Here is a 7,500-nt window from a genome sequence, read left to right on the forward strand (position 1 = left end):
AGCAATACGCGTTCGAGAGCTTTGAAACTCGAGAAATATTGATGACAAGCGGTATCGTGCGTGGATATAACGATTAAAGTCGTGCGGGAGCTCGGGGAGAAAAGTTTACTCTTGGCGGTTGGACTTAGAAAAATTTCGCTCGAGCTCCTTCGCACGGCGATCCGACGCGCCTCGGCGCGCGAACGATTCGTTCGAGCGGCCGAGCAAGCGATGCGCTCCGAACATTATTCTCAGTTTATTCGATAAATACTCATCCGAGCGCTTTCATACTTGATATTTGTCTTCAAAATGCTTTACCACACGATGATCTAATATTTATAATTGTCCGAGTAAGCCGGAAAGATAAGTTTACTCTTGGCGGTCGGAACAATATTTCACAAAAACTGGAGCAATACGCGTCCGAGAGCATTGAAACTCGAGAAATATTGATGACAAGCGGTATCGTGCGTGGATATAACGATTAAAGTCGTGCGGGAGCTCGGGGAGAAAAGTTTACTCTTGGCGGTTGGACTTAGAAAAATTTCGCTCGAGCTCCTTCGCACGGCGATCCGACGCGCCTCGGCGCGCGAACGATTCGTTCGAGCGGCCGAGCAAGCGATGCGCTCCGAACATTATTCTCAGTTTATTCGATAAATACTCATCCGAGCGCTTTCATACTTGATATTTGTCTTCAAAATGCTTTACCACACGATGATCTAATATTTATAATTGTCCGAGTAAGCCGGAAAGATAAGTTTACTCTTGGCGGTCGGAGCAATATTTCACAAAAACTGGAGCAATACGCGTCCGAGAGCATTGAAACTCGAGAAATATTGATGACAAGCGGTATCGTGCGTGGATATAACGATTAAAGTCGTGCGGGAGCTCGGGGAGAAAAGTTTACTCTTGGCGGTTGGACTTAGAAAAATTTCGCTCGAGCTCCTTCGCACGGCGATCCGACGCGCCTCGGCGCGCGAACGATTCGTTCGAGCGGCCGAGCAAGCGATGCGCTCCGAACATTATTCTCAGTTTATTCGATAAATACTCATCCGAGCGCTTTCATACTTGATATTTGTTTTCATTATGCTTTACCACACGATGATCTAATATTTATAATTGTCCGAGTAAGCCGGAAAGATAAGTTTACTCTTGGCGGTCGGAGCAATATTTCTCAAAAACTGAAGCAATACGCGTCCGAGAGCTTTGAAACTCGAGAAATATTGATGACAAGCGGTATCGTGCGTGGATATAACGATTAAAGTCGTGCGGGAGCTCGGAGAGAAAAGTTTACTCTTGGCGGTTGGACTTAGAAAAATTTCGCTCGAGCTCCTTCGCAGGGCGATCCGACGCGCCTCGGCGCGCGAACGATTCGTTCGAGCGGCCGAGCAAGCGATGCGCTCCGAACATTATTCTCAGTTTATTCGATAAATACTCATCCGAGCGCTTTCATACTTGATATTTGTCTTCCAAATGCTTTACCACACGATGATCTAATATTTATAATTGTCCGAGTAAGCCGGAAAGATAAGTTTACTCTTGGCGGTCGGAGCAATATTTCTCAAAAACTCGAGCAATACGCGTCCGAGAGCTTTGAAACTCGAGAAATATTGATGACAAGCGGTATCGTGCGTGGATATAACGATTAAAGTCGTGCGGGAGCTCGGAGAGAAAAGTTTACTCTTGGCGGTTGGACTTAGAAAAATTTCGCTCGAGCTCCTTCGCAGGGCGATCCGACGCGCCTCGGCGCGCGAACGATTCGTTCGAGCGGCCGAGCAAGCGATGCGCTCCGAACATTATTCTCAGTTTATTCGATAAATACTCATCCGAGCGCTTTCATACTTGATATTTGTCTTCGAAATGCTTTACCACACGATGATCTAATATTTATAATTGTCCGAGTAAGCCGGAAAGATAAGTTTACTCTTGGCGGTCGGAGCAATATTTCTCAAAAACTCGAGCAATACGCGTCCGAGAGCTTTGAAACTCGAGAAATATTGATGACAAGCGGTATCGTGCGTGGATATAACGATTAAAGTCGTGCGGGAGCTCGGAGAGAAAAGTTTACTCTTGGCGGTTGGACTTAGAAAAATTTCGCTCGAGCTCCTTCGCACGGCGATCCGACGCGCCTCGGCGCGCGAACGATTCGTTCGAGCGGCCGAGCAAGCGATGCGCTCCGAACATTATTCTCAGTTTATTCGATAAATACTCAGCCGAGCGCTTTCATACTTGATATTTGTCTTCGAAATGCTTTACCACACGATGATCTAATATTTATAATTGTCCGAGTAAGCCGGAAAGATAAGTTTACTCTTGGCGGTCGGAGCAATATTTCACAAAAACTGGAGCAATACGCGTCCGAGAGCTTTGAAACTCGAGAAATATTGATGACAAGCGGTATCGTGCGTGGATATAACGATTAAACTCGTGCGAGAGCTCGGGGAGAAAAGTTTACTCTTGGCGGTTGGACTTAGAAAAATTTCGCTCGAGCTCCTTCGCACGGCGATCCGACGCGCCTCGGCGCGCGAACGATTCGTTCGAGCGGCCGAGCAAGCGATGCGCTCCGAACATTATTCTCAGTTTATTCGATAAATACTCATCCGAGCGCTTTCATACTTGATATTTGTCTTCGAAATGCTTTACCACACGATGATCTAATATTTATAACGGTCTGGGAACGCTAGGAAGAAAGTTTACTCTTGGCGGTTGGACTTAGAAAAATTTCGCTCGGTCGGAGTTGCTCGCAATGCGCCCGGAACATTATTCTGAGTTTATTCGATAAATATTCATCCTAAAGCTTTGATACTTGATATTTATTGTTAGAATGCGTTATTATACAATGATCTAATATTTATAATGGTCTGGGAACGCTAGGAAAAAAGTTTACTCTTGGCGGTTGGACTTAGAAAAATTTCGCTCGGTCGGAGTTGCTCGCAATGCGCCCGGAACATTATTCTGAGTTTATTCGATAAATATTCATCCTAAAGCTTTGATACTTGATATTTATTGTTAGAATGCGTTATTATACAATGATCTAATATTTATAATGGTCTGGGAACGCTAGGAAGAAAGTTTACTCTTGGCGGTTGGACTTAGAAAAATTTCGCTCGGTCGGAGTTGCTCGCAATGCGCCCGGAACATTATTCTGAGTTTATTCGATAAATATTCATCCTAAAGCTTTGATACTTGATATTTATTGTTAGAATGCGTTATTATACAATGATCTAATATTTATAATGGTCTGGGAACGCTAGGAAAAAAGTTTACTCTTGGCGGTTGGACTTAGAAAAATTTCGCTCGGTCGGAGTTGCTCGCAATGCGCCCGGAACATTATTCTGAGTTTATTCGATAAATATTCATCCTAAAGCTTTGATACTTGATATTTATTGTTAGAATGCGTTATTATACAATGATCTAATATTTATAATGGTCTGGGAACGCTAGGAAAAAAGTTTACTCTTGGCGGTTGGACTTAGAAAAATTTCGCTCGGTCGGAGTTGCTCGCAATGCGCCCGGAACATTATTCTGAGTTTATTCGATAAATATTCATCCTAAAGCTTTGATACTTGATATTTATTGTTAGAATGCGTTATTATACAATGATCTAATATTTATAATGGTCTGGGAACGCTAGGAAAAAAGTTTACTCTTGGCGGTTGGACTTAGAAAAATTTCGCTCGGTCGGAGTTGCTCGCAATGCGCCCGGAACATTATTCTGAGTTTATTCGATAAATATTCATCCTAAAGCTTTGATACTTGATATTTATTGTTAGAATGCGTTATTATACAATGATCTAATATTTATAATGGTCTGGGAACGCTAGGAAAAAAGTTTACTCTTGGCGGTTGGACTTAGAAAAATTTCGCTCGGTCGGAGTTGCTCGCAATGCGCCCGGAACATTATTCTGAGTTTATTCGATAAATATTCATCCTAAAGCTTTGATACTTGATATTTATTGTTAGAATGCGTTATTATACAATGATCTAATATTTATAATGGTCTGGGAACGCTAGGAAAAAAGTTTACTCTTGGCGGTTGGACTTAGAAAAATTTCGCTCGGTCGGAGTTGCTCGCAATGCGCCCGGAACATTATTCTGAGTTTATTCGATAAATATTCATCCTAAAGCTTTGATACTTGATATTTATTATTAGAATGCGTTATTATACAATGATCTAATATTTATAATGGTCTGGGAACGCTAGGAAAAAAGTTTACTCTTGGCGGTTGGACTTAGAAAAATTTCGCTCGGTCGGAGTTGCTCGCAATGCGCCCGGAACATTATTCTGAGTTTATTCGATAAATATTCATCCTAAAGCTTTGATACTTGATATTTATTGTTAGAATGCGTTATTATACAATGATCTAATATTTATAATGGTCTGGGAACGCTAGGAAAAAAGTTTACTCTTGGCGGTTGGACTTAGAAAAATTTCGCTCGGTCGGAGTTGCTCGCAATGCGCCCGGAACATTATTCTGAGTTTATTCGATAAATATTCATCCTAAAGCTTTGATACTTGATATTTATTGTTAGAATGCGTTATTATACAATGATCTAATATTTATAATGGTCTGGGAACGCTAGGAAAAAAGTTTACTCTTGGCGGTTGGACTTAGAAAAATTTCGCTCGGTCGGAGTTGCTCGCAATGCGCCCGGAACATTATTCTGAGTTTATTCGATAAATATTCATCCTAAAGCTTTGATACTTGATATTTATTGTTAGAATGCGTTATTATACAATGATCTAATATTTATAATGGTCTGGGAACGCTAGGAAAAAAGTTTACTCTTGGCGGTTGGACTTAGAAAAATTTCGCTCGGTCGGAGTTGCTCGCAATGCGCCCGGAACATTATTCTGAGTTTATTCGATAAATATTCATCCTAAAGCTTTGATACTTGATATTTATTGTTAGAATGCGTTATTATACAATGATCTAATATTTATAATGGTCTGGGAACGCTAGGAAAAAAGTTTACTCTTGGCGGTTGGACTTAGAAAAATTTCGCTCGGTCGGAGTTGCTCGCAATGCGCCCGGAACATTATTCTGAGTTTATTCGATAAATATTCATCCTAGAGCTTTGATACTTGATATTTATTGTTAGAATGCGTTATTATACAATGATCTAATATTTATAATGGTCTGGGAACGCTAGGAAAAAAGTTTACTCTTGGCGGTTGGACTTAGAAAAATTTCGCTCGGTCGGAGTTGCTCGCAATGCGCCCGGAACATTATTCTGAGTTTATTCGATAAATATTCATCCTAAAGCTTTGATACTTGATATTTATTGTTAGAATGCGTTATTATACAATGATCTAATATTTATAATGGTCTGGGAACGCTAGGAAAAAAGTTTACTCTTGGCGGTTGGACTTAGAAAAATTTCGCTCGGTCGGAGTTGCTCGCAATGCGCCCGGAACATTATTCTGAGTTTATTCGATAAATATTCATCCTAAAGCTTTGATACTTGATATTTATTGTTAGAATGCGTTATTATACAATGATCTAATATTTATAATGGTCTGGGAACGCTAGGAAAAAAGTTTACTCTTGGCGGTTGGACTTAGAAAAATTTCGCTCGGTCGGAGTTGCTCGCAATGCGCCCGGAACATTATTCTGAGTTTATTCGATAAATATTCATCCTAAAGCTTTGATACTTGATATTTATTGTTAGAATGCGTTATTATACAATGATCTAATATTTATAATGGTCTGGGAACGCTAGGAAAAAAGTTTACTCTTGGCGGTTGGACTTAGAAAAATTTCGCTCGGTCGGAGTTGCTCGCAATGCGCCCGGAACATTATTCTGAGTTTATTCGATAAATATTCATCCTAAAGCTTTGATACTTGATATTTATTGTTAGAATGCGTTATTATACAATGATCTAATATTTATAATGGTCTGGGAACGCTAGGAAAAAAGTTTACTCTTGGCGGTTGGACTTAGAAAAATTTCGCTCGGTCGGAGTTGCTCGCAATGCGCCCGGAACATTATTCTGAGTTTATTCGATAAATATTCATCCTAAAGCTTTGATACTTGATATTTATTGTTAGAATGCGTTGTTATACAATGATCTAATATTTATAATGGTCTGGGAACGCTAGGAAAAAAGTTTACTCTTGGCGGTTGGACTTAGAAAAATTTCGCTCGGTCGGAGTTGCTCGCAATGCGCCCGGAACATTATTCTGAGTTTATTCGATAAATATTCATCCTAAAGCTTTGATACTTGATATTTATTGTTAGAATGCGTTATTATACAATGATCTAATATTTATAATGGTCTGGGAACGCTAGGAAAAAAGTTTACTCTTGGCGGTTGGACTTAGAAAAATTTCGCTCGGTCGGAGTTGCTCGCAATGCGCCCGGAACATTATTCTGAGTTTATTCGATAAATATTCATCCTAAAGCTTTGATACTTGATATTTATTGTTAGAATGCGTTATTATACAATGATCTAATATTTATAATGGTCTGGGAACGCTAGGAAAAAAGTTTACTCTTGGCGGTTGGACTTAGAAAAATTTCGCTCGGTCGGAGTTGCTCGCAATGCGCCCGGAACATTATTCTGAGTTTATTCGATAAATATTCATCCTAAAGCTTTGATACTTGATATTTATTGTTAGAATGCGTTATTATACAATGATCTAATATTTATAATGGTCTGGGAACGCTAGGAAAAAAGTTTACTCTTGGCGGTTGGACTTAGAAAAATTTCGCTCGGTCGGAGTTGCTCGCAATGCGCCCGGAACATTATTCTGAGTTTATTCGATAAATATTCATCCTAGAGCTTTGATACTTGATATTTATTGTTAGAATGCGTTATTATACAATGATCTAATATTTATAATGGTCTGGGAACGCTAGGAAAAAAGTTTACTCTTGGCGGTTGGACTTAGAAAAATTTCGCTCGGTCGGAGTTGCTCGCAATGCGCCCGGAACATTATTCTGAGTTTATTCGATAAATATTCATCCTAAAGCTTTGATACTTGATATTTATTGTTAGAATGCGTTATTATACAATGATCTAATATTTATAATGGTCTGGGAACGCTAGGAAAAAAGTTTACTCTTGGCGGTTGGACTTAGAAAAATTTCGCTCGGTCGGAGTTGCTCGCAATGCGCCCGGAACATTATTCTGAGTTTATTCGATAAATATTCATCCTAAAGCTTTGATACTTGATATTTATTGTTAGAATGCGTTATTATACAATGATCTAATATTTATAATGGTCTGGGAACGCTAGGAAAAAAGTTTACTCTTGGCGGTTGGACTTAGAAAAATTTCGCTCGGTCGGAGTTGCTCGCAATGCGCCCGGAACATTATTCTGAGTTTATTCGATAAATATTCATCCTAGAGCTTTGATACTTGATATTTATTGTTAGAATGCGTTATTATACAATGATCTAATATTTATAATGGTCTGGGAACGCTAGGAAAAAAGTTTACTCTTGGCGGTTGGACTTAGAAAAATTTCGCTCGGTCGGAGTTGCTCGCAATGCGCCCGGAACATTATTCTGAGTTTA

This window comes from Lasioglossum baleicum, unplaced genomic scaffold, assembly GCF_051020765.1.
Source record: "Lasioglossum baleicum unplaced genomic scaffold, iyLasBale1 scaffold1667, whole genome shotgun sequence".
Classification (NCBI taxonomy): domain Eukaryota; kingdom Metazoa; phylum Arthropoda; class Insecta; order Hymenoptera; family Halictidae; genus Lasioglossum; species Lasioglossum baleicum.